Source organism: Lissotriton vulgaris, chromosome 9, assembly GCF_964263255.1.
Source record: "Lissotriton vulgaris chromosome 9, aLisVul1.2, whole genome shotgun sequence".
Classification (NCBI taxonomy): Eukaryota; Metazoa; Chordata; class Amphibia; order Caudata; family Salamandridae; genus Lissotriton; species Lissotriton vulgaris.
In genome coordinates, this window is record NC_141697.1 from 983,988,615 (window position 1) to 984,013,493 (window position 24,879).

At 44.0% G+C, this 24,879-nt stretch overlaps 1 long non-coding RNA gene across 1 annotated transcript; it reads right to left on the reverse strand.

Moving 5' to 3' along the window:
- Nucleotides 1-526: 526 nt before the first annotated feature.
- Nucleotides 527-15,387, reverse strand: LOC147692667 (uncharacterized). The gene is made up of 3 exons (XR_015299840.1): nt 15,274-15,387; nt 14,909-14,998; nt 527-631 (listed from the first exon to the last, which is right to left on the reverse strand). It is a non-coding gene; the product is annotated as an uncharacterized LOC147692667 (long non-coding RNA).
- Between the last annotated feature and the right edge of the window lie 9,492 nt (nt 15,388-24,879).

Below are 24,879 nucleotides of genomic sequence, written 5' to 3' on the forward strand. Positions count from 1 at the left end.
GAATGAGTGACTTATTTTTCACATTTGACTATCTATAGTAAGGCAGAGAAAGACAGAAAAGAGAGATAGATGGAGGAAGAAGAAGATAAGAAACAGCCCTCTATGCAGTAAGCAGGGATTAAAAAACCCTGCAAAAGTGAGGTTAAGAGGACGGAAATATCGTGTGGTGGAAGACATAGGCCTAAGTTGGAATCAAGACTAGGCAGCCTTGCTATTTATCATTTCTGGCATTTGGTATTACCATCAGTGGGCTACTAAGGAAACCTTTGGGCCTTGTAGGTATATTTGTAAAGCGCACTGCACTGCACTTGCACTTTGTTTCAGAGTAAGAACTGCCTAAAACATATCTGAGAGCTCATTTAGTTTATTTCTAGTTATCCAAAATAAGATGAAGAATTAACCTAAAGCTCATCATCCCAGGACAACCTTTACACCCGTAAGATTGATGCCCTTATTTACATTGACATTTTCACACCATGATGCTACTCACCTACACATGTGTAGGAGCAGTGCCTGCTCCATCATTTCCATTTTCAGAAACTGGGTGGATTGACCTAAGGTATATGATGATGGTTATTATTTGTCTTTTACCCTTCTTATTCTTGGATTTTGCTTGGTCATCGTTAGATATCTGAAAAATGGAAAAACAAAATACTGTTCTTAGATAAAGAACACATATTTTCTACTAGTACGTTAACAGACCATTCCTATAGTTTCCTGAATAATGGAGGATTTCAATTAAGGCATGTGAGAATGTATCAAAGTACAGTTGTACGCAAAACATATATTTGAACAATGTGAATTTCGTACAAAACAGGTTTCATCTTATAAAGTTTCATCACAAATCGTTTGAGGATTTCACACAAGAGGTCTCAGGCATCCTCATTATATGCTACAAAAGTATGGGGAAACAATGCTGCTTGTCTAATTTAGCATCCATTTCTGAATGTGAGGTACCAGTTCAGAAAATATATTTATTTCCCAGAGGATTGTTTTGGATGGACAGGGCATGCTATGTTCATACTTCTGAAAATGGTTAGACTATGCTTTTGCTAAAACGCTGTTTATCTAATGTTCATCCAAAAAATGTGCCTATGCCTCCAATTTACAGTAATGCAAACACTGAATGTATGAAGATAAACCATAAGTTTATTAGTTTATCCCGACAAAACTTTTTGTCATTGAATCAATACATAAGTTGCACAATTTGCTTTTTAAAGAGCAGACAAAGAGAAAACCATCAACTTCATTTCTAGCCGTATGGAAATCAGTCAGACAATGTGTATATATTTACAGTGAGAAAATTTAAAGCAAAAACATTGCACTAAATCGTACGTTCATGGACATTAATAAATCAAAAAAACTTTTCAACAAACAGATAAACACTTAACAGTTTGAGAATCATGAATGCAAGAAAGTATAAGAGCAGGGGTGAATATTTCAAACAGGACACCTCCTAGCTCATAAACTGGATTCGTTAGTGTGAATAATCAAAAAAAGCCCATTTTGTATATATGACTAACAAGAGCCATTGGTGTGGAGACAAATGCCTGAAGTCAAATGCCGACGCGTTTCAAATCCTGCCAATTATTTACAGGATTTTCATCAGGGCGGGAGTCTAGTCCATGGGAACTGTTTTACAAAGAAAATAAATGAAGAGTTTGTTTTAGCAAACTTCATACTAACGCCATATTACTATAGTGCAAAATAAAACCGCAAAGGAGTGCGGCATACCTTGAGAATGGTAGCCTGTGTGGCTTCTATTTTGGAAATAGCGGTTTATGGCAGGCGGGTCTGGGCTGTAACAAGAGCAAAACTGGTATCACCAATTTGTAAATGACAAAATGCACGCTGAAGGTAATGTAGCGGAAAAACTAATTTTACCTTGGGTCTTTAGAACCTTTAGTCAGAATGGCCGGTGGCAGAGTTATTTTTCAGATTAAAATCGCTGTGGGGACAGAAATGAAAAATAGCGATATTTTGAGTAGTTGTGCCAAAGCTGTGAAGAGACGGGCACAGAAGCGTCGCCACTCCAATGGGAACACTTACTTTTTAAATAGTTCAACACGGGCGCAAGGATCGGACCGGTGTTGCTGTGGAACGCTGTCCGTTCTATGGAATAAAAGGGAGAAGGAGGCTAGCTACGATGTGCTGAATCACGCAGTTATTAACTGTAGGCTAACACTCAATGACAGGTGAAAAGGGGGTCAATCGCTTACCAAAAGTCGCCGCGGAGGGCTCTGCTATGACTGCATCCTGAGTTCTACCGGCACACAAAGAGTTTAGTTGTCCAAGGCACTGCCGGTGCTTGTGGCAATAAAAGCATGTGTGCGCTGACACCCAATGGGATGAGTCGCGGGTACTAATGCATTATGGGAGCTGAAGTCCGAGAATAAAGTCAAGCTCGATTGATTTCACTGAGAGTATTTAGACCCTTATTCACGCTGTCAAATCGCAATATGAGGTATGCCTCCTTGCGTAACAGCATAGTTTCAACATCAGGGTAGCGTTTGGAGTCCAGCCACACACGTGGTGTCCATTTAAAATCGTTTTCAGTGTGCTGATTATTTACAAAGTGTTCGACCATTGGTGTAGTCATTACTCGTTTCTTTATCCGAGATCGGTGTTGCGTGATGCGGGCATTGATGGCTTGACTTGTTTTGCCAATATAGACCTTGTCACAAGGACAGACCACTGCATAAACGATATTTTTTGTTTTACAGTTTGTAAATGCATCATGTGTCCATTTGATGCCATGGTTAATGAAGGTGTCCCCTTCAATTGTAGAAGAACATGAAACACAGTTACCACATTTGTGGTGCCCACTGATTGGTTTGAGGTTCCACTGTGATATGAGGTCACTCTTGGGCGGCGGAATGTGGGTATCTGCTTTTATGAGATGCTGTCCAATACTTGTGTTCTTTCTCATTGCAAAGATCGGTTTGGGCAGAGGGTGCTCAATTGTTTCCAACAAGTGCCAATTATTTCGGATGATGTTTTTAAATTGGTTCGTGTGTTGACCAAAGGTAGTAACACAAACCAATTGATCTGATTGCTTCTTTTCTTTTACCTGTAGGAGTGTCTCCCTAGGGGTAAACGTAGCCCTGTTTTTGGCATGTTTTAACAATTTTTTGGGATATCCTCTAGCAGCCATCTCATTACAGAATCTTGTTGCGTGTGATTCAAAGTCCTGTAAACTAGTACAGTTACGTCTTATTCGAAGCAGTTGCCCATAAGGTAGATTATCCTTAAGGCTTTGTGGGTGTGAGCTGGTATAGTGCAGGATTGTATTCCTGTCGGTTGGCTTTTTGTGCAAAGAGGCCGTCAGTCTAGGTGCACTGGTACCTACTAGGACGTCCAGGAAAGTCATTTCTTTAGAACTTGAGTTCATCGTGAACTTGATGTCTTGGTGTCTTGAATTAAGCCATGCATGGAATTGATCAAGTTCAATCTGGCTCCCCTGCCACAGGAGCCAGACGTCGTCTATGTATCTCAGCCAATGAGTCATGTGGTGTAAAAAGGGATTGTCCTTATAGATGAATCGTTCCTCATATTGGGACATGTAAAGCACCGCCAGCTCCGGCGCATAAGGACAGCCCATGGCTGTCCCCTTGATTTGTATATAAAAATCACTCTCAAATCTGAAATAGTTGTTTCGAAGAGTTAATTCAGCCAATTCCACAATGAATGCAGTTGGAACCCGGTGGGGTCTCTCACGTTTTTCCAGGTATAATTCAATAACCTCCAAAGCCTCGTCTTGAGGTATTTGTGTATAAAGAGAAGCGACATCTAGTGTCACCATCAATTCCGTTGCCTCATTGAATGAGTGTCCCTCAATTCGGTTAATGAAGTCAGTCGTGTCTCTCAGATGCGATTTGACTTGCTCTATGCATGGTTTCAGGAAAAAATCGATATATTTAGATATCGGTTCAAGCACTGAATCGCATCCGGACACAATGGGTCTCCCCGGGGGTATCTGATCATTCTTATGGATCTTGGGTAAGAAGTAAAGAATTGGCGTTCTGGGTGACTTTTTGTTTAAATATTCATGCTCTTTTGGTCCTAAGAAGCCTTCATCCAAGGCTCTTTGAGTGATTTGTGCTATTTTTCCCCGAATCATAAGGACAGGATCCTCTTTAGATGGTCTGTACCAATCCCTATTATTTACATGCTGTTGTCCTTCGGTGAGATACATGGGGCGGGGCCATAAGACCACCGCGCCCCCCTTGTCCGCCTGTTCTATGATGATCGATGTGTCAGATTTTAAGTCAGTGATTGCCTTTTGGGTGTCTTTGCCGATGTTATTTTTGACAAAACTGCTTTTTTTCTCAAGCTTTGTGAGGGAGGACAGAACTGCTTGTTCAAAAGCAATGATTTGTTTGGGAATGTTTGTCATTGGAGTAAACCTTGATTTAACCCTTAGTCCAGTGATTTCCTGTGAGGACGTCATTTCGGTACCAGCGAAATAGGCTTTCAGCCTCAATTTGCGACAAAAATCAAGTGCCTCAAGTTTTAGTTTGGTAAAATCAGTCCTCTTTGTTGGGACAAATTTGAGGCCCAAGTCAAGAAGCATTTCTTCATTCCTATTCAATACTTTGTCAGAGAGGTTCACAATAGTGGATGAGTCTAATTGTTGTAATTCTTGTTGCGAGTGCGCATTTGCCATGGTTGCTTGAAGCGCGGCCGTGTTTGGCCGCCCCTGGCCAAAAAAGGAGTTGATCCCCTACCCGCGCCTCGTGTTTTGGAATTAGATTGTCTAGAATCAGAAGAAGAGTCGGAGGAAGTGGTATCTGAGAATGTAATGAATTTGTTTCTAGATCTCCCTTGAAATGTGTTTAAGGCCCCTCTCGATTCACCAGAGGTGTAAAAATCTTCCCTGAGAAATGGGTACACTTGTTCAAGTCTGAAAGATTTAGAATCTTTATCAAATTGTGTTGTTTTAATGTTGAGCGAGTAATCTTTGAATGATGCAATTTCTTTTTCTATTTTTTCTAAAAGTGTCTTTGCATCACTCGTGGTTTGGGTGTCATTAATGTTTTTAATTAACTCCTCAATCTCCTTCTCTTCCTGACTGCAGATCCTCTGTGCTGTCTCAATGGTATGCACCATTAAGTCTCTACTGCATTTAGTGTTTATTTGACTAAAGCCCTTTTTATACTCAGAATCCTCCGTGAAGATAACGGGAATGTTCTTGACCTGAAGGCCCCAGGGGATAGTGCCTGCTTTGAGATGTTTAAGTAGGAAGTAACCGTGAAGTTCAGTTCTAATATGCTTCTTCTGAAGCCGTATTAATTTGTCCGCCTCATTTTGTTGTTTAGCTGAGGTGCTAAGGGAAATAGATGAAAATGGCGAAGATTCAATAAGATTTTGAATGTGGCTTTCCGTGAAGGATAGTGTGTCTTTGTCTGCCATGCTAGGCAAGGGGAACCCTTGCGTCACCCTAAATGGCGGTGGGTATTTTTGAAAAGGGACGTCTTTAAACGTCGCTCCCAAAACCACTCGCACACATGCTTTTATTGCCACAAGCACCAGCAGTGCCTTGGACAACTAAACTCTTTGTGTGCCGGTAGAACTCAGGATGCAGTCATAGCAGAGCCCTCCGCGGCGACTTTTGGTAAGCGATTGACCCCCTTTTCACCTGTCATTGAGTGTTAGCCTACAGTTAATAACTGCGTGATTCAGCACATCGTAGCTAGCCTCCTTCTCCCTTTTATTCCATAGAACGGACAGCGTTCCACAGCAACACCGGTCCGATCCTTGCGCCCGTGTTGAACTATTTAAAAAGTAAGTGTTCCCATTGGAGTGGCGACGCTTCTGTGCCCGTCTCTTCACCGCTTTGGCACAACTACTCAAAATATCGCTATTTTTCATTTCTGTCCCCACAGCGATTTTAATCTGAAAAATAACTCTGCCACCGGCCATTCTGACTAAAGGTTCTAAAGACCCAAGGTAAAATTAGTTTTTCCGCTACATTACCTTCAGCGTGCATTTTGTCATTTACAAATTGGTGATACCAGTTTTGCTCTTGTTACAGCCCAGACCCGCCTGCCATAAACCGCTATTTCCAAAATAGAAGCCACACAGGCTACCATTCTCAAGGTATGCCGCACTCCTTTGCGGTTTTATTTTGCACTATAGTAATATGGCGTTAGTATGAAGTTTGCTAAAACAAACTCTTCATTTATTTTCTTTGTAAAACAGTTCCCATGGAGTAGACTCCCGCCCTGATGAAAATCCTGTAAATAATTGGCAGGATTTGAAACGCGTCGGCATTTGACTTCAGGCATTTGTCTCCACACCAATGGCTCTTGTTAGTCATATATACAAAATGGGCTTTTTTTGATTATTCACACTAACGAATCCAGTTTATGAGCTAGGAGGTGTCCTGTTTGAAATATTCACCCCTGCTCTTATACTTTCTTGCATTCATGATTCTCAAACTGTTAAGTGTTTATCTGTTTGTTGAAAAGTTTTTTTGATTTATTAATGTCCATGAACGTACGATTTAGTGCAATGTTTTTGCTTTAAATTTTCTCACTGTAAATATATACACATTGTCTGACTGATTTCCATACGGCTAGAAATGAAGTTGATGGTTTTCTCTTTGTCTGCTCTTTAAAAAGCAAATTGTGCAACTTATGTATTGATTCAATGACAAAAAGTTTTGTCGGGATAAACTAATAAACTTATGGTTTATCTTCATACATTCAGTGTTTGCATTACTGTAAATTGGAGGCATAGGCACATTTTTTGGATTTCTCTAGTTTGGCCCTGCCTACCCTCCCTCCCATTGGGCCTAGCCACCATTGTGGGTTAATTATCTAATGTTCATGACATTTTTAAACTGGCTTTCAAAAATGTGAACACCATTGGAAATTGCTAAGAATTTCTTAAGCTGAGTGAGTAACCTATAACACCTTGAAAGTTTTAAGCTGCTGAGCTTCCAAAGACGTGTTTTCCCAGACGACTTTTGGTGTTGGCAGTCTTGAACTGGGATCTGGGTCCGCACAGAGAATGGTCACATGCACAGTTAGGTTCCAACGAGAGGTATGAATTAATCAGCAACATTTGCATGTGAACTTCTGATAATATTTATGCTGCATCTTTGCTAAATTACATACTACCTTCCACTAATGAAAAAATACTTTATTGTCAATTAATAAAACTACTGCTAAATTAACAGAATAATTGCCTATAACTCAACTATCTCGAAGTACACGGCCATTAGGACTTTCCTGTACACAGCCAAACGGAGCGAGAGCTCAGATCTTTAGAAGAATGCACCCCATTTATCAGTGCATACAGAACTGGGCCGTAAGCACGAGAATCTAGGGAATTCATAATATTGTCACCTTCTAACCAGATATGTATTTTGGTTACATAGCTGTGCCTTTTCAAAAGATCTGAAGGACCAGTGAGGCACAATTTGTCTCCTTCCAGACCAAATACACTCTTACAGATATTTGATTTGGGATTATTTGGACTTTTTACAATAACAATATCTCCTTTTTTAACTGTCTAAAAATCATGACTTAAGTTTTCTGACACAACCAATTGTTAGTTGTAGGCTCCATCAACGGACCAGAGCACATTAAAACTTAGATAGATATTCAAAGCACATAATGAAAGGTACAGCCAACAAGTACCAAACTTTTGCCTAAAACAAGTCGAAACTTATTTTGCTTTGTCACAAAAAGAGCTGTACAGTTCACCAAATCTGTGTGCATATCCATGAGTGATTTGTAATGGTCTCTTCCCATTTCTAATTAAATCCTATTGACTTGCTGTACTCATGTCCTTGTTAGTCCTTTGTGTATTATTAATGTAGTCCCATTATAAAAGTTGGCATTCTCTTAAAGGTCTGTTGATCTATTTTCACTTCTAAAGGTTTCCTTCGGACTTGCCCTGTTTGTATCAATTGGTCCTTTGTTTGTTTCTTTTATTGTTCAAGAGAGCTAGGTTGACTACGCTGGACTCTCCTCGGGGCATATGGACAGGTCCGCACAAGAGGGTAGAGTACAGTGTCCAAGAGTGATACGGCGGCAGGTACAAACCTCCAATCTGTGTGAACTTAAATAGTGTAAAAGCCTCTCTTGGAAATAAAATTACATTGTATGTGAAAAGAAGGAAACAGTACAGATAAAAACATGCCCAAATTACAGACTATCTGCTTTTGAGGCCTGATTGTTGATGATTTTATTTTCAAAATGTCAACCTGACTTTCTAAATTTTGAATAGCTAGTTAAAAAGACATGCTGCAAAGTCCATGAGTCAAATATTTACATTTTAAATAGTTATCTCAACTGAATCTTGTTTTGAACATTTCGGGCCACACATTTCCCTCATAAATCTAATAGCTAAGAAGCTGATCGTGGCTCAAGATCACACAATGTGGAAGTGGCAATAGCAATACCACCAGATCAAAAGCCTTCTAGAAGCAAATAGGGCACATTACCATCACATATATACTGAGAGAAAACTGAGCACACGACAAAAAGACGTGCACGTTCATGGAAATACAACCCAAATTCTGGGTTCCGTTCTACACCTTCTTCTAAGGAATTACAAGCTACATGGTCCCATCAATATTGTCACATTACTAAGTGATTTAGGTAGTAGTTGCATTCCCCTTAGAGATGTCTGCAGATGACACTGTTTCTTCTGATGCCCGTAACCTATACACCCTTGCCTCCTGTATACCTGAAAAGCTTCCAGTTTTACTTTGTAAATACTATTTCCAAAAAGCAGAGAGAGTGGTAACTCACAAACCTTGAGAACATTTTCTTTTAGACCTTCTTTTCATAACAGACGCTCAGATAACTGATTACATTGCCTCTGTTGTGAGATTTAGTCCCAGTTTAGAAAATACTTCAAAAAATCTTATAAGAGTTGGTTTATTGTGGTCTGCTATAATGATATCTTGTTTCTTTTATTTATTTTATTTTTAGTGTTTTCTATAGCGCGAACATGACGCTGCAAATGGCGTCAGAGCGCTTTACAGTAGCATTTAAACAACATTCCTAACTTTACATATTACTAGACATTGGTGGTTGCAGTAATTGCAATTCCGAAGGGCTAGCAGCAACCAAAAAGTTCAATGATAGGGTACCATAAAGTCTTAGAACTTTTTAAAACAATGAGATAAAAACGAGTTTAACAGACCAACATTGTACAGTGAGCTTGTAGTGTGAAAATTGTGTCCGCCAGGCAGAATGAAATAAATAAAGAACAGTTTTAAGGAATTATGGGAGAAATTTCCTCATATGAAACGATTTTGCTTCCTTTTTGAATTTTGCGATGGTTAGCATTCTTCTCAAGTCGGGCGGAGGGCGTTACAGATTCTCGGTGCGGCCCCTGAGAATGCTCGGCCATACGTTCTTTTCTTACGGAAGCGCGCCGGTTTCAGTAGTAGATCAGCCTTGCTTCTGGAGGAACGTGACCCTCCCGACAGCGTGAGTTTCTGGGCGAGGTAGACTGGAGTATTGTTGTGTATTGCTTTGTGGGTGATGCATGCCAGTTTGAACTGGATTCGTGCTTCGAAAGGAAGCCAGTTGAGAGCTTTCAAGTTGGTGGAGATATGGTCAACTTTTTTGGATCCCACTATGAGTCTTGTGGCTGCATTAAGACATGCTTTCAACGGGGCTGTTGAGATCTTAGGGAGTCCATCTAAGGTTGTGCAACCATATTCAATCCTTGAGATGACCAATGCTTGAACTGCTGTTTTGAGGTCTGCTTTATTTAAAAAAGGTTTTAGTTTTCGTAAGTAACTCAAGTGGAATCTGGCGTTTCTTGCCATTGTGTTGATATGTGCCGACATATTAAGGTTTTTGTCCAAAATGATACCCAGAGATTTAGTTGACTCCACAATCTTCAGAGTGCACTTTAGTGCAGTGATGAGGTTGGACCATCCTGCCATCAGGAGCTGAACCAGGATAGCACTGTACCCTCAAATCCCGTCCTCTCTTAATTATGTAGCTCATTCCTGCAACTCCATGATAATGTTGCACCACTATAGGGTGGCAAGCCATATAACCAAATATTTTTCGGCAAGCATGGGAGAAAGTGCTGGTGCTTTGCCTGTCAAATTGTGTCCAAAGGAGGGTGGTTACTCTAGGATATGCCGAATGCTCCGGATAAGGTAGGGGATTTTTGCCACGCCGGCCACTTCCATCTTCCCGTCTGGTTAAAAATGGGTTGGAATGCAACCTGAACGATTGTCAGTACCTAATTGGACAAGTGTATTTTTAGACATGGGTTCCTTGCTCGCTGACCCACTAGAACCAAGCTACACATGACTGAACAGCCCCAATCAGGGCAAAACGAGTCTTGGGTTGCATGTTGCAGTTCAGAGAGGACCTGGCTTGACAGTTTGGCTGGACTTTTCCTTTTTGAATAGGGTCAAGACTAATTTGCAAATGGCTGTCCTCATCTGAGGTGGCATGCTGGGCAAAAGAACAAAGGGTTGGAATGCTACCAGATCAATTGCCCTAAATGGCCATGGGTATGCACAGACAGGGGTCCCTTGCTTGCAGTCTCACTTGAACCCAGCGACACTGGACTGAAGAGCCCCAATCACGGCAAAACTGGTCTTAGATTGATTGTGGGGAGAGGATTTCGCATTACAGCTAGAGTGGTCGACCTCGAAGCTGGGGAACCGGGTTTGAGTCTTGGCAACGACCCTCAACATCCTGCGATTCTGGGCAAATAGTTTGATCTTCCTGTGCCTAACAAAAATGAATGTGTTCTCATGTAACAAAACTGGTGCTCATGTAAAGTGCTCTGATAGCCGATGTCTAGGGTCTAGTTCGAGCTGTGTAAACATTTTTTTTTAAAAAGAAAAAATTGTCCTGGTTCACAGAGGACCTGGCTTGGCAGTTCAATTTAGATGCTTCCTATTAGAGCAGGGTCAAGACTGATTTGTATATGGCTAGGTCTAATCTGATTTGGCATGATAGACATAAGAATGATGTATTGCAAAAACCCTTTCAGTACTGGACACTTCGAGAGTCAAGACCCACGGGAGCACCAAAGTACACGTGTTACCTCACCCAGGGAAGCCGGGTGCATAGGTGTCTTTTCGTGTCGGGTTTTCTCGTCGTTTCCAATGGAGAACTGCAAAGAAGTGCTGCAGGTGACCAAGTGAAGAGTGTACGGATGGATCCAAGGGTGGATCGGAGATCTGAAGAACCTGAAAGCAGAGGGGACAGAGTCTGGGTCACTAGCCAGTGACCAGGAAGGCGACAAGAAGATGCCAGCCAATGTTGGGTGCTTTCGGGAGATGTAGGTGAAGCTTGACTCTTCAGCCACAAGGTCCAGGAGGCGTCGACAACAAACCGGAGCTGGATTAGAGCTGTTCCACGTCGATTGTCGAGTGCTGCAGTGTCGGTATCCAGATTGGACCCAACAAGCCTTGGCAACAGCAACCCACACAAAATAGAAAGATTGGCTTCAGAGCAGACCAAGGTCTGAGGGACTCACCCTTTGGGCGGGAGTCCAGGCACGTCTTCAGCAACCAGTAAAGCTCAAGAAACAAAGTAGATTCCTTTGTGGGGATCCACCAGTCGACGGACCAAGGATCACAAAGGGACCTCAAGCAGAAATGCAGGAAGCGGGCCCAATGAACACTTGTGGAGTGTAGGCCTCTAAGCTTCAGGGCAAAAGGTGCTCAGGGCTTGGACTACAAGTAGCCCAATGCACAACTTTGTGAAAACTTGGGAAGTCAATGCACTAGCAAATGTGCTGGATGTCCAGGAGTTCCGGTCCCACGTCTCTCCTGATAGCTACAGGTCTCAACTCTGCTGGGGACTCATGTCACCCTGGGGGATGTCTGGAAGTCCATGTCCTGTGCGGCAGATTCTTCGGGATCTGGCGGGAGCCTTGAAAATGCAGACCAGCAAGATGCTTCTTTGATGCCTGTTTGACAGGGGAGCCGCTACTTGACCCCAAGGGAGATTTCTTCCCTCTTCCAGTCAATATGGAATGTCAAAGGTCCAAGATTTATGTTTCAGAGTTTCGTCCAGGGTAATCTAAAGTCCTAGGGACTGGGTTCCTATACTTATACTAAGTTTAGGCGTTGGACTAACTATAGGGTCCCACCTATGGGAGGACCTGGGGAGGGGGTGGTTACACCCCTTCAACTTTGTCTAGTTTCACGCTAGAGCTGGGGCTGAGTGCCCCAGCAACCGGTTTGAACTGGAAAAGGCACTGTCTGGAAAGCATTCACTGAATGCACCCACCCTGCCCCAATACACTAAAGCCTGTCTGGGGAGGTCCTGCTACCTCCCTGGACCGAAAACCTATAGTCCAAGCCTCCCCTGCCGGAGTTTCGTCCAGCAGCAGGAGGTCAGACTCGTGTCTGTGGAAGCAGCATCTATTTTGTGATGCTGGGGCTCTGTTTAACTTCTACCGGGTTTACCAGTGTGTACATGTCTTCTCCCTCCAGAAGGGGGGGTAGTATTCCAAAGTATTTGACATTCCAAAGTTAGCATTTACCAATGTTATAATGCACTTAAGAGTATGTGGTATGGCTGTATCATAGAACAGCTATAAGGAAGGGATTCTGAAAGCTGCAGAGGGCTCAGCTCATGCTTGGGCACCCTCTCACACCAAACCAAGCACTTTGCCTTCAGTATTGTCAATATCTGCTTCAGCCCCTGGTAGGCCTCTGGGGTACCTATGCCCTTGGTACCTAAGGTACCATATACTAGGGACTCATAAGGGTTTCCCAGTAACCAATCTGGAGTGTACCTAATGTACATGCAATCAATTTGGAGAGGAAGCAGCTAGGCTGGGGTCCTGGTTAGCAGGGCCACAGCCAGACTAAAGTTGATAAATCAGTGAAACACAGCAAAAAGTTGGGGTAACCATAGTAAGCATATCCTACTCCCCTACACTACCCAAGTTATTGCTCTTGGTTAGACCTATTGCAAGCCTCCTCCTATCACCTTTCATGTTTGTCCTGTACTACTGTAAGCAGCCCATGATATGCCCAGACGTGGGTCCCTAGCTCACTGTGCCAATGGAACCAAACAAACCCAACTCAAAGGCACCAATCAGGGCAAAACCTGTCCTGGATTGCATGTGTTCTGGGTCAGGAAGGACGTAACTTGGCAGATCGGACTGGACTGTTTCTATTGTAGTAGAGTAAAGACTGATTTTAATACGTCTAGTTTAAATCTGGGGTGGTATATTGGGCAAAAGAACAATGGATTAAAATGCTACTCTGAGCGATTGCCAGTGGTAGACTTATTTCAAGTATCATCCCATCACCTTTTGTGTGGGTCATGAACTGCCCTAAGCGGTAATGGTCATGTTCCGAGTTGGGTCCTTTGTCCAATGGTGCCGAATGAACCAAGGTACACCCAACAGAAGAGCCTTAATATTGGTGGTACCAGTTTTGCGTTGCTTGTTTTTAGAGAGGGGGTGGCTTGGCAGGACTGTTCGTATTGGAGCAGGAACAAGACTGATTTGTACATGGTTGGGTCTAATTTGAGGTGGCATGACGGGCAAAAGAATGGTGGGTTGAAATGCAATTGGCAGGGGTTAGACATATTGCGAGCATCCTCCAATCGCCTTTTTGTGATAGATTGATTAGTTAGCCTTTTTCCAACCTGAAAGTACATTTAAATATCATTTGCTTACAACTGTAAATTTACCCGGAGTTACTGCAAGAGCTGTGTCAATTAATACAAGTACATTTTGACGAGGAGGCATGGTAAGTAAGACCCTTATTAATATTCAAAAAGGCACCATGTGTGGTGTTGATTTCATAGACCCAATCCAAAGCTTTTCCCTGCATCTGAAGGAGAATGACCCAAAAAAATTCAAGATGGAAACACTAACTCCTCGAGGCGGCTTTACAGTATGTCATGGTCCACAGTGGCCTACGCTGCTGAAATGTTGAAGAATATGAGGCATGTCTCCCAATTGTTATATTTGAATGCATTGGAAGGGTTTCTGGTCCTCACACAATCACTATTTCTGTCTTGGCATTTCAGATAAAAGAAACTCTCTTTCATAAGAACAATATGTAGTCCACACAAGAGAGTGCCCATTATCGAGGAATTACACGCAAGATACACACAGATCACACAGCTCGATCTCAGTTTAAATTCAGAAGTACAAACCCTTAAAAGAAATGAAGGTAGTGTTAGTGGGAAGACAGCTGGGGAGGGCACATGAGGTGCAGGAGAGGAGTTCAAGGACAATCTGAGAGGGCAGTTTGATGTCCCATACTTTGCTTTGCTATCCTTTTATTGTTTGGGTGGTTGGTTATTATTTTAACCAAAATACCAATAAATTACATTAGAAAAAAAGAAGGAGATTCATGAGCATGCTAGTCTATAACTTCTATGAGCGGATCAGAAGTTGTGAGAAGCTGCTGACCATTTGGTCTAAAGAACCAAAGGTACAATGCCTACACCTTAATAGTGATTCCAAAAAGTCTCAGTAACAACATTATTACAAAGAAGAGATTATGTCATAATGCCATATTTACCTAGGTGAGTGGAAGAGCAGAGTCATGTAGTTTATAAATGGAAGGTTGGATTGTGTAATATAGTGGGTGTGCATTGTGTCCTTTGCTTTCATAATTTAACTGTTAGTGTTAAGCTTTAAGTTCATCTCTAGAAACTGAAAATACTTATCAAGATGAGAATGAATGAGGCATAAAGTATGAGTAAAAGTAGATTACCAAAAAATGTGTTTCTGTACTCAGAGTATAATACTAATGCCAGAGAAATGGAACAAGTCACAAAAAAAATATTGCACACTCACAATGTTGCACATAGTTCTTGATATACATTAATATATCTTTTTGAGCTAGAGAAATCCCTTTCCAGCAGACAAACTACATTACTTGTTCCATAAATTGTTCAAAAACCAAAAAATAGAAATTTCTCGATCTAACCTGGGGTGTCAGGGTCAAGTAGGTGTGGTCAAAGATGCTACTTGGTGCACAGGACAAATTTGACGATCTTTGGTCTGTTGTTGCCAATATCTGCATAATGGAAAAAGTAAACTGATGAAGTTACAGAGTGGCTAAAAGGTCTATAGGCATGAAACAGAAGTAGTTTGATTCATTTCTACGACATAAGATCAAAGTTGTGGAAATTATATTAGTCATACAATGGAAATCTCATATGAAATGTTTGTGCAATTGCTTATTTGGACTGTATAGTTTAATCAAATAACATTCAATGGATAAAATACAGTGGAAATCACAATTTATATATGATGATATATCCCTGTACCACCTAACAAAAGAGTGTGTACCTCAATCTTTCGCAGCTGTTTTGATTGGACAGCAAGGGCATTTCCGCATCTCATGCTAGGCATCATAGTCTGCATTTCTTTGTTGCTTGTGTCACGCCATCTGGTTACATCCTGTTGAATGTAAAAAGATTAAAAGATATATTTTATTTTTGGAGCAGTATATTATAAGAGAAGAAAACATTAGCTCTGATTTAGAGGTGGCTGGTAATGGGCCAGCTGTGGTGTGTCCACCATAAACTTTCTGCTGGTTCACCAGAGAAGTATCCTCTAACATTAGAGTTAGCTAATCCCACACAGATTGAGGACAGTTCAATAACAGGCAACTTCAAATCGAGCCACATGGCCTCACTTAAACTGTGATGTTGAATTTCAATTGCTTGAAAAGAAGTAAAAATTAGAGATTCTCATATTGGACATTGACGGTGTTAGTCACAGATGTGAAAAGCTGCTGACCATGTGAGCCATGGAGCCAAAGACAAAAAATCTGCAACCCACCTGCAAGTAGACCCGGTACCAACAAGATGTTTGAAAAATACGATCAGCATATTCTGTGTTTCTACTTAATTCACACAGTTTCACTCCTGGGGCATAGTTTTATGTTGTGCCACAGATTACCAGAAGTATACATAGTTAAGATTGGTAATATCTTGTTTTAAGAGTGTGATACATGTCACAGAAGATGTAGACTATGTATTCACACCATGGACCAAAGAATGAGGTACCTCACACCTTAAATACTGCATGCTAACTTCAAATATCATGGATCTCCATTGACATACAGTAAATATAAAGAGAGCAGAGCCATTCCAGAATCATGCCAGATCATAGCAATCATGTGTTGTTTACTGCACAATTTGCAGAACCTTATAATACTAACCTGAAGCATTAATTTGTGACTTTGGCTGGTTTTGAGGGCCCAGATAAAATTTGAAGGAAGGCTGATTACATTTTGCAGATATCCTAGAAGAATGAATTTGCTACAAAGGCAAGTCCAGAGTGCACGGTCAAAATAGGAGGGACAGTTGGTTACGTTCTCCAAGGAGCCCAATGTTGTCTAAAAGAAAAAAAAAGACCTTAGTTAAAGATGTGTTCTGCTGCACACCAGAGCTCATATCTGTTTTTCACGTATTGTGGAACATGGCATTATCTACCCCAACTCAACTTATCAACAGATTTATTGTTGGCATTGTAGATGCAGTGCAGTGCAGTGCAGTGCAGTGCAATATACTCATCACCAGTGGTAGCCACATGGCAATCATATTCAGCAATTGCAGCAAATGTACGCATAAAGTGCATCATGCACATTGTATTTGACATGTGTTTACAAAACAAAATCTTCTTGATAAGCCAAAGTAAAAATTATGATATAAATAATTTTTTTAATTGCCTTTACTGGTTTTTAGGTACATAATACAGCTGCATCAAGTATTGTAAGATAATTATGAAACATGTATGGTGACTATAAAAATTAGATCCATACAAGTCTATTTCGTCTTCAAGTACAGTCTGTAAAGGACAAGTAGAGTGCAATATACATAGCCAGCAGTAGTTAATACATTGAGGTATGAAGAGGTCTCTCTATGGTGGTTGTGTTGAAGACGTGGGGGGGGTTATTCAGTCGCGTCTTTGTCTAGAGAGTGTGGGTATACACGGAAGGATGACCAAATATCCCTGGGGCATGATGCAAGGGGTTTTAGATTGCCATAGTCTCCCCACATGTTTTCGCTTCTGCTCATGCTTTTGAGTCACTCTTTAACAGTAGGAGGTCTGGGCCCAACCTAGCTCAGGAATATTTCCCTCATGCCAAGTAATAATGCAACAGAAACCAGCCAGCAGATTGCCTGGGGTATGTCATAGGTGTAACCTAACAGAGCAACCATTGGATTGGGAGCCATCTTGTAGTCTGTCATGTTGGAGATCTGGATATATACATTTTCCCAATAGTGAGCAATCACCGGACATGTCCATGTTAGGTGGGCAAAATCAGTTCCAGGGTATGACATTTCAGACATTTATAGTGTCTGGGGGTTCGAACTTTGCAATATCTGCTGGGGAGAAATAGCACATGTGGAAATATTTAAAGTGTATCCATTTATGTCTTTGGTTAATGGAAATGCGTTTTATTTGTGCGCAGCAGTAGCCCCATATTTGGTCTGCAATCGGAGCCCCAAGTTCCTTCTCCCGGACCTTCCGCACCCGGGATGTTACGTCTTGTTTTAGGACCAGGGAATCTTGGTATAACCTAGATGTCATATGTCCGCCATCTGATGCCTCAATCACTACAGACAAGGGTGAGAAGTCTTCTGGAGGGATTGGATAGGTGGGTATGAGAGATTTAAAGGAGCTCTGGAGCCTTTTAAAGACAGAGAGGTCCATTTATGATGCATTTGGCGGCCATATGTCGCCTAATAATTGTATGAGGTGTCCATTGGGGAACAGGTCGCCAAGGGTGGACATTTAGGGCCCGATGTAGGTAAATTAGATTTACCGATTCATAAATACCGAATTTTACCGATTCGGTATTCATGAATCGGTAAATCTAATGTAGGTAATTTTTCGGTAAAAAATACTGAATCGGTAGGATTCGGTATTTACCGATTCTGTAATTACAGAATCGGTATTTGTCATTGATTCCTATGGGCCTTGAAGCCCATAGGATTCAATGGCAAATACCGATTCGGTAATTACAGAATCGGTAAAATTACCGAATTGCCAATGGGGACAGGGTGTCACTTTGACACCCTGTTGCACCCCTGTTTGTGGCTTGTGTGCCATGTGACACACATACATGCCCTTAGGGCATGTATGTGTGCCACATGGCACAGGTGTACATGCACAGATGTAGTACACAGGTATTCATTATTTACCATGCAATAGTATTACATGGCAAATAACGAATCGGTAAGGGCCTGTGGCACTGTTTTCAGTGCCACCTACATATTGATTTACAGATTCGGTAAATTTACAGAATCGGTATTTTACCGATTCGGTAACTTTATCGAATCGGTAAACATACCGAATCTGTATATTTTAGGGCCCCTACATCTCCATTTGCAAATACCGGTCGGTAACGGACGAAATCGTCCGTTACCGACCGGTATTTGCCGACCTACATCTGGCCCTAAGTATCTGTGAAGTGTACTTTTGACCAATGTCTCCTTGTGGGTGGTATCCAGGGATTATCTGCAATGGGGATGACGTCGGAGTACTGGGGACCGCCCTGTAGCGTATGTCCCAACCTGCGCCATGGCCAGCAGGTTGTGGAAACTGTCTGTATGTCCAACATTTTAAATGGGATGCCCCGTGGCAGTATCTGTGAGTGGAAGAAGCCATCCAGCTGATCGCGTTCTGGGCCTATGTATGGTATGCGCGCGTCAGGGTGGTACCAATGATATGTGTAGATACAGAGGCAGATGTCAGGTACCGCAAGACCTCCATGCTTATTGGAAAGTGTCAATGACTCCCAGCGCACCCGGGGGCGCCCCCCGCCCAGGTCTGTCACAGCAGAATGCCACGTAGATTGCCAAAGAAGTAATGTGTGAGCAGGATGGGGGTGGTAGTGAACAGATATAAAAAGCATGGTAGCACCACCATTTTAAGAATAGCCACACATCCCATCAATGAAATAGGCAATTTTACATATTGTTCAAATTGTGCGTTCAGGGTGGCCAATGCCGGTCCATAATTGGGCTGGAGGACCTGATCTCTATCCCTATGTATTTGGATACCCAAATATTTAGTGCAGTCAGTGGTCCATCTGAGGGGGTATTCCGTCGGTAGGATTGGGTGGCATCCGTGAGCGGGAAGACCTCCGACTTTGCCCAGTTGATGCAGAGTCCTGAGAGTCGACCATAGCTGTCTATCTCCTGCATAAGCGGGGGTAGGTTATCCCTGGGGAGTCGCATAAACAGGAACATTTTGTCTGTGTATAGCGATAGTAGCAATGGGCCATATGTAAGTTGCATTCCGCTTTGTATGTGTCTGTCCTGCAGTGCCCTTACCAGTGGATCCATTGCATTTATAAAGAGTAGGAGGGAAAGTGGACATCCCTGTATAGTGCCCCGGAATATTGGGATCGCGTCTGTGAGCGTGCTGCTTTTTCTCAAACAGGCTGTGAGTTTGGTATATAGTAGCATAATCAATGCATGAAACGGTGGGGGAATGCCTAGTTTTCTCAGAACGGCTCTTAAGAGAGGCCATTCAAGTGAGACGAAGGCCTTTTCCGCATGCAGCATGGCCACCGCAGCTGGTGTGTCCGGTGCCACCTTAGTGAGCACTGCAAATAGTGTCCATAGATTGAGGGAAGTTGCGCGGTGTGGGACGAATCATCCTGGGCTGGTGAAATGATTTGCTCCATCAGCAATGCCAGTCTGTTGGCCAGTGCTTTGGCAGGTATTATAATATAGAGGTTAAATAGCGATAATGGGCGATATGAAGTGCATTTTCTGGGATCTTTGCCTTGTTTCAATATTATCATGAAAATTAGGAGTGTCAGCAGCAGTTCGCCGGTGCTTAAGGATTTGTTATATAGCGCGAGGAGCTGTTGGACGAGTAGTTGTTTAAATGTCGTATAAAAGGTACCAGTCAGCCCTCCCAGGCCTGGCACCTTGGAGGGACCTAAGGCGGTGATAGCTTGTGTTCTGTGTTCCAGCATCAACGGTTCGCTAAGGAACTCCTGCTGCCCGTTTGACAGCCAAACCATAGCTAAGTCCTCGAGGTAGGAGGTCATGACTGTGGGATTGTAAGTGGCGCTAGAGGTGTAGAGGTTTTGATAGTATGTTTTGAATTCATGCAGGATGTTTTTGCTGCCTGTGAAAGCGGCTCCCATATCTGAGCATTTCCTGGCTATGTAGTTCTGCTGTCCCGTTTGGGTGTAATAAGCACGCCAGTGTGCGACCAGGTTACTCTTCCTCCCCATAACGTCGTGCCCTAGCATGTTTGTCCATGCATTAAATCTTCCTATCCGCCAAGTCCTGGAACTCCGTAACGAGGATATTTCGTTGGTGCGTACGGTCCTTATCCCCCTCCCCCACTGTCTGGTCTGTGTCATGAAATGCCTTCTCAGTTTTCTGCACTTGAGTGTGAACATCACATAGTATGCCTGTGTGTTTGGAAATGCACACTTAGCGGATATAGGCCTTGAAGGCTTCCCACAGGGTTACTTGTGTGGATACGGATCAGGTGTTTAAATCAAAATATTCTGTAATAGAGAACTACAGTTCATTGTGGAATACAGGCTCTAGCAGGGCTTCTCTTCGGATCTCCAGCTGAAGGCCATGGGGCAATTTCATGAGATTCTCATTTATAATAGGACTGGGCTATAGCCAGAATGTTTTCAGGGAAGGACGGAGATCCTGCTGAGCCTTTGATGGACAAGCGATGAAAGAAACCAGTAGTCTAGTCCAGTCCAGACAGCGTGGGGGGACGAGTAGAATGTGAAACCAGGAGTACATCGGTAGTGGGTACGCCAGGTGTCTAATAGTAAATATAAATCAGTAAGTTGGCTGAATACTTCCCAGGTGCGAAGCTTGCAAACTGGCTGTGTACTGGTTGTATCTATCTGTGGGCAGTGTAACATGTTCAGGTCACCTCCCAATATCCAGTGGTCATTTCTAGGCGAGTATATAGTTCCTAGAAAAATTCAGGGTCATCAACATTGGGGAGGCCTATATATTGACTGTTTGGATCCTTCGGTCTGCCAATGTACCCTGGATATATTGATATCTGCAGTTGGGGTCAGAGTATTGAGCCGTGAGGGTAAATGGCACACTCTTGTGGATCAGTATGCAGGTGCCCCAGGAAGTACGAACTATAGTAGGAGAAGTACCTATGATTTCCCACTGCTTGTCAAAAGGGGGATCAGTGCATGGAGACAGATGGGTCTCCTTCAGCAGAGTGATTTTAATATTGTGCTTAGCTAGGTAGGAGAGCACTTGCTTCCCCTTCCGTGGGTTGTTAATGCCATGGATATTCCAGTATATAAGCATAAGTTCTACTGTCTTCGACTTGTCATGAGGAGTGCTACCTAAGGTTATATTTAGATTCGATATCAGTTGCGTCGTAGCGACGTGTGGTTGGAGACATGTGCAATGGCGCAAAACAATTTATAGCATAACTGCACAGGATTAACATCAATGCGTCCGCATCTCATAAGTTCATCCTCCTTCACAGGCAGGCCTAAGATGGTTGTGTTCCTGTAAGGGCTCCAGATGCAGCCTCGGTGAATGTCCCTGGGAGGGTGGTGGCCAGCTGGGAGAGGATGGGGAATGGGACCAGGGGGAGCTGGTGTGCCCATTGGCGGGACCCAGCGGTCCTGGCCTCAGGCTCGGCCATGGTCACTGTCACCATGGGGCCTCTGAGGCTCCCTCTCCTTCTCTGTGTTTTCAACCCTGGGAGTCGTCTCACTGTATCCCGCTGTCTCTCAGAGGTCCATGTAGGGTTTTCCTGGATTCTGTGACCAGTTGTGCATAGTTAACAATGGTGTTTGCTGCTGAAGACGGACTGCCTGTGCCAGAGCCTCACAAGAATGCAGCCATCTTGGTGGTGGTCGTGGCCACGCCCATCTGAGGATATAAATTAAATATTATGTTTCATAATTTTCAAAATGCACCTCACCCATCTGAATGATATAGAAGATCAAACAGTAAGGCCTCATTAAGACCTCCTCAGTTAGACTGCTAGGTTGTCTACTTAGTGAGTCAAACATCTCATCCTCCAGCATGGTTGAAGCTGTCTGTATTGAAAACTCTGAATTCAATACCACCTTGCCTCTCCTGCAAGGTGCAATTGTCATCACTAATGTGGTCACCAAAATTATACCCTGCAACAGGAGGTACATTCTCTGTACCCACATTAAAAATATCCTGGCTATGTAGATATGTATATTTTGAGTATTTTCTGTATCAGGCAATGATAGTTCACATTTTTTTTTTGCAGAGTTTTATATAGCGCGAACTAGACCCGAACCGAATCAGGTATCAGAGCGCTTTACATCTGACTCGCTCAGAGGCGGTCGCTCCCCACGCTCCCTGGCTCCTGACTCCTGGTATCGTAGCGCTATCACGCTCCCTCTGCTAATTGCTGCTGTCAGCTGATTTGCGCATCGCTCGCTTTGCAGGAATTGCCATTTGTAATATTGTCTGTGCTTGTCTGCTAGATCGTAGCGCTGCATTCATTTTACATTGCTCCCAGCCATTTTGTTGTTGTTGTGCCTTGTAGCCCGTCCCTCTGCCCCGCTTCCGACTCCCAGCTGCTCCTCCCTCCCACCGATAGTTGTAGTTCGTGCCGTCCTCGCTTGCGCTGTGACACTCCTGACTCACTCAGAGGCGGTCGCTCCCCACGCTCCCTGGCTCCTGGTATCGTAGTGCTATCACGCTCCCTCTGCTAATTGCTGCTGTCAGCTGATTTGCGCATCGCTCGCTTTGCAGGAATTGCCGTTTGTAATATTGTCTGTGCTTGTCTGCTAGATCGTAGTGCTGCATTAATTTTACATTGCTCCCAGCCATTTTGTTGTTGTTGTGCCTCGTAGCCCGTCCCTCCGCCCCTCTCCCGCCTCCCAGCTGCTCCTCCCTCCCACAGATAGTTATAGTTCGTGCCGTCCTCGCTTGCGCTGTGACCCTCCTGACTCACTCAGAGGCGGTCGCTCCCCACGCTCCCTGGCTCCTGGCTCCTGGTATCGTAGCGCTATCATGCTCCCTCTGCTAATTGCTGCTGTCAGCTGATCTGCGCATCGCTCGCTTTGCAGGAATTGCCATTTGTAATATTGTCTGTGCTTGTCTGCTAGATCGTAGCGCTGCATTAATTTTACATTGCTCCCAGCCATTTTGTTGTTGTTGTGCCTCGTAGCCCGTCCCTCCGCCGTGCTCCCGCCTCCCAGCAGCTCCTCCTTCGCCCCACCCCCTCCACTATCAACGTATGACATATGCTTTTGCGCGCAGCTATCGCGCTCCAAAGGTGCGCCAAAGGTAAACCCGTCTACGCCGGTCCGCGCCTGGACCACGCCCAGCGCCAGACCCCCTGGTCCCCGCAAAACCCACTCCACCCGCATAACGTATGACTCCGCTACCCTCTCAGCACTCAACCCCGGCCGTCTCCCAGACTGCTACCAAGCCGCCCCAAGACACACCCATGGACCCTTCACCTGCCACTCCTGCAAATTCGACTGCATCAGGACCCACACCAAATCCACAGACTCCAAACAGAGCTCCGACGTTAACCACCTCAAGTGCATCCTACTCAACACCTGCTCGATCCACAGACATGCCATTGACCTTTGGAACCTACTCGACACCACATCGCCGGACGTCGCCTTCCTTACAGAAACCTGGATGAACGCCGCATCAGCTCCCGACATCGCCATAGCCATCCCGGACGGCTAAAAGATCATCCGAAAGGACCGCACCAACCAAACAGGAGGAGGCATCGCCATCGTCCATAAGAACACCATCCGCATCACGACCAGTTCCGACGATAACCTCGCTACCGCCGAACACCTTCACTTCCAGATCCACACCGACCCCAAGACCACACTCAGAGGCACCCTCATCTACAGGCCACCAGGACCCCGCACACAATTCAGCGAAGACATCGCTGACTTCATCAGCCCACACGCCCTCCGCTCCGAGGACTACATTCTACTGGGAGACCTCAACTTCCACCTGGAAAAGAAAAACGACAGCAACACCACCACCCTTCTGGACAACCTGGCCAACCTCGGACTCGAACAACTTGTGGATACCCCCACTCACTATGCCGGGCACACGCTCGACCCAATCTTCACCTCCAGCAAGCACATCTCCTTCAATCACACCACAGCTCTCCATTGGACGGACCACAGCTGCGTTCACTTCAACTACAAAAAGACCACGACCCACAACCTCCCACAACAGATTCCCCGAAGAAACTGGAACAAAATTACCACCGACCAACTCCTCACATCGCTTCACCAAAACCCTCCTGCCAAATCATCGGACCCAAACCAAGCAGCCACCAACCTCACACAATGGATCACCCACAGCGCCGACGAACTAGCACCCTTGAAAAACCATCAAATCAAGCAAGGTAGCAAAAAAGCCCCCTGGTTCAACGATGACCTTAAGAAATCCATGAAGTTCTGTCGCACCCTCGAGAAAGCCTGGAGAAAAAACCCTACCACTGACAACCTGGCCACCTTCAAGAACGCCACCCGCAAACACCACCAACTGATCCGATCCACCAAGAAATCAGCATTTAAGGATCGACTTGACAACAACACCCACAACAGCAAGGAACTATTCAACATCGTCAAAGAATTCACCAACCCCACCGCCGGCACCAACGACATCACTCCCTCCCAAGACCTCTGCGACTCCCTAGCCTCATTCTTCCACAACAAAATCGCCGACATACATAACAGCTTTGAAAACCAGTCCCGAGACCAGTCCTCTCCAACCACCTCCGAACCAAAACCCCCCTCTAACAACGTCTGCGCCTGGAACCCAATCACCACTGAAGACACCATCCGCCTGATGAACTCCATCCACTCAGGATCGCCAACCGACCCATGTCCCCACCACATTTTCAACAAAGCAGACTCCATTATCACACCCCATCTCCGAGACATCATCA